Source organism: Arachis duranensis, chromosome 2 (assembly GCF_000817695.3).
Source record: "Arachis duranensis cultivar V14167 chromosome 2, aradu.V14167.gnm2.J7QH, whole genome shotgun sequence".
NCBI lineage: Eukaryota > Viridiplantae > Streptophyta > Magnoliopsida > Fabales > Fabaceae > Arachis > Arachis duranensis.
Window position 1 is genome coordinate 48,391,040 of NC_029773.3, and position 3,383 is coordinate 48,394,422.

The following is a 3,383-nucleotide window of genomic DNA, read 5'->3' on the forward strand; positions in this document are numbered from 1 at the left end:
ATATTATGTAACAGCAACAATAATTGAGTTATCATTGTCTGCATAAAGATCCCATAAATTAAATTCTGCTATATGCCTAATAAGGATATGTGTTCTTTTCTTAATTCATTTCAATTGCTCTTAAATTTGATGCTTGCTTAGGGACAAGCAAGATTTTAAGTTTGGTGTTGTGATGACAAGTCATCATATACCCATTTTTCAAGCTAATTTCACTTGTTTTATTAGTCTTTATACACTTTCTTATATCATAAGTAAGTGATTTGGAGTGAAAATGCATAACTTCTTTAAATCAAACAATCACCATGAAATTGATGTTAACTCATGAGGTTTAAGCTAATTTTAATTGAATTTTAATTGATTTATAAGCCTTATGAATTTAGTGATACTTGGAGTGGTTGTTTTGGTTTATTTTAGGTGAAGAAAAGAATAAAAGAGAAAAGCGTGGCCTAAGAAAGTGTGACCCAAGGAGAAGGAAGCGTGGTCAAAGGAAGGAAAAGTGTGCCGCATGCAATGGGGGAGGCAAGCATTGCCCTCCACAAGGGCACACTGCCCTCTAGGAGGGCAACATAAGGGAACAAGGCATAAAAGGCAACTCTGCCCTGCCCACTACAAGGGCAGAGCACAAATCTGTGTCTTGGAATCAAGAAGAAGAAAATGTTGCCCTGCCCTCCACAAGGGCAGTATCGGGCTCACAAGGGGAGAAAATCAAAGGAAAATGTCTCCAAATGCTTGCCACAAGAGTTGAACACGGGACCATGAGGAAGTAAGGAACTAAGTTCCATTACCGTGCCAAGAAAGCCAAAGAAAATGAATAAGGGTGTGTAGCAGCCAGGATTCGAATAAGGGACTTCAGTTTGTAAACACTGCCCTGCCCTCCGTGAGGGCAGGGCAGCATTTTGTGTGGCATGATTCTGGCGCACCAAGAAACGAGTCTGGCGCACCAAGGAATGAATCTGGCAGCACCAGCAGCGCACCACAGCACCCATCTGGCGCACAAATTTTTCCTGCCCTGCCCTCCGCGAGGGCAGAGCAGCGTTCTGCGCACCAAGACCGCACCAAGCCGCACCATGCACGCACCAAGCATCAAATCCTGCCCTGCCCTCCGCCAGGGCAGGGCAGCCTCCTGGAAGCTATTAATTTTGGGCCAAAAATTGAATTAAAAATCCAATTCAATTCATTTCTTCACCAAATCAAAAGCCCATCCAAATCCCAAAATCCAAGAATAAGGAGAATTGATCTCTCTTCTTCCTCGTTCTTACCTGGGCATTTTTAATTTTCTTGTTTTGAGTCTTGGGTGTTAAGAATTGAGGAAATTTTGTCTCAATCTCCACTCAAGAGCTCTTTAATTTCTTTTCTGCATAATTGAACTCATTTACATTCTCTTTGCTACTTCTTCTTCAATTTCTTGTTAATTGCTTTGAGAACTTGGGTCTAGGAAGGCAATTGAGGTCTAGGCTCTGCTACCTAGTCTCTGGAGTCCTGAGATCCCAATTCACTTTTGGTTCTTCTGTGAACCTTTGCAATTTCTGTTTGAATTCTAGTTGTTTCCAATTCAATTTCTGCTCTATTAATTGTGGTGATTCAATTTATCTTTTTGTTTAGATTCTGCAAATCCCAGTCCTCAAATCCCTTTTACATTCATGCAATTTACCTTTCTTGCCATTTAAGTTACTGCAATTTACATTTCTTGCACTTTAAGTTTCAGTCATTTAATTTCTTGTTCTTTAAGATTCAGTCTGCTTTACTTTCCTGCCCTTTAATTTACTGCAATTCTCCCTTCTCCCTTTACATTCCAAGCAATTTAGTTTCTGTTAAAGATAAATCACTCAACCAACATTTGATTCACTTGACTAAATCAACCACTAAACTAAAATTGCTCAATCCTTCAATCCCTGTGGGATCGACCTCACTCATGTGAGTTATTATTACTTGATGCGACCCGGTACACTTGCCGGTGAGTTTTGTGTTGGATCGTTTTCCACACATCATAGGTGCAGTAAAGTCACCCAGCACCTTCCTTGTATTGTTGGCATTGTTGTTGTTTTCGGCTGCCATGTCTTCTTCTTGTTTGAAGATTTCTATTAGGTCCTCTACAGAGAGTAGTGCTTTAGCTTCTCTTAGCTTTCGCTTCAAGGTCCTTTCAGGTTCAGGGTCAGCCTCAACGAGAATGCTTTTATCTTTGCTCCTGCTCATATGAAAGAGAAGAGAACAAGAAAATATGGAATCCTCTATGTCACAGTATAGAGATTCCTTGAGGTGTCAGAGGAAAAGAAGAACAGAAGGAGAAGGTAGAAGAATTCAAACTTATCAAGAGGGTTAGAGCTCGAATTATTGATAGTGGAGGAGTGTTAGTCCTTAAATAGAAGGATGTGAAAAGAGGGGAAGAATTTTCGAAAATTAAAGTTGGGAAAGAAATAAAGTGATTTTGAAAAAGATTTTGAAATTCGAAATAAAAAAGATATGATTGAAAACTATTTTGAAAAAGATGTGATTAAAAAGATATGATTGATAAAAAAGATTTGAATTTTTAAAATTAATGACTTGGCTAACAAGAAATTTAAAAGATATTATTCAGACATTAAACCTTTCTCAACAGAAAAGGCAACATACTTGAAATGTTGAACCAAATCATTAATTGTTAGCAAGTATTTTTGAAAAAGGAAAGAAATTGATTTTGAAAATATATGATTGAAAAGATATGATTTGAAAAAGATTTGATTTTGAAAAATTATGAAAACTTAAAAAAAATTTGAATTAAAAACAAAATCTTCCCTCTTGTGCCATCCTCACGTTAAACGCCCAGAATGGTATCTATTCTGGCGTTTAAACGCCAGTTTTCCTTCCTGACTGGGCGTTTTGAACGCCCAGCCTTTTCTGTGTAATTCTTCTGCTGCATGTTCTAAATCTTCAATTCTCTGTATTATTGACTTGAAAAGACACAAATTAAAAATTTTTTTGAATTTTTAATAATGGGGAATAATCAAAATGCAACTAAAATCAAATAAATAATGCATGCAAGACACCAAACTTAGAAGTTTGTATACTATTGACACTAACAAATTAAGAATGCATATGAGAAACAACAAAATACACAAAACAAGAGAATTTAAATATCAGAGCAAGTAAATCATCAAGAACAACTTGAAGATCAATGAAGACACATGAATGAATTCGAAAAATGCAAGAATAACAGAAACATGCAATTGACACCAAACATAAAATGAGACACTAAACTCAAACAAGAAACATAAAATATTTTTTTTTGATTTTAAGATTTTATAATTTTTTTGGATTTTTCGAAAATTGAGTGGAAAAGAAAATAAGGATATCAAAATTCTTAATAAGAATTTCTAGGAATCATGCAATGTTAGTCTAAAGCTGCA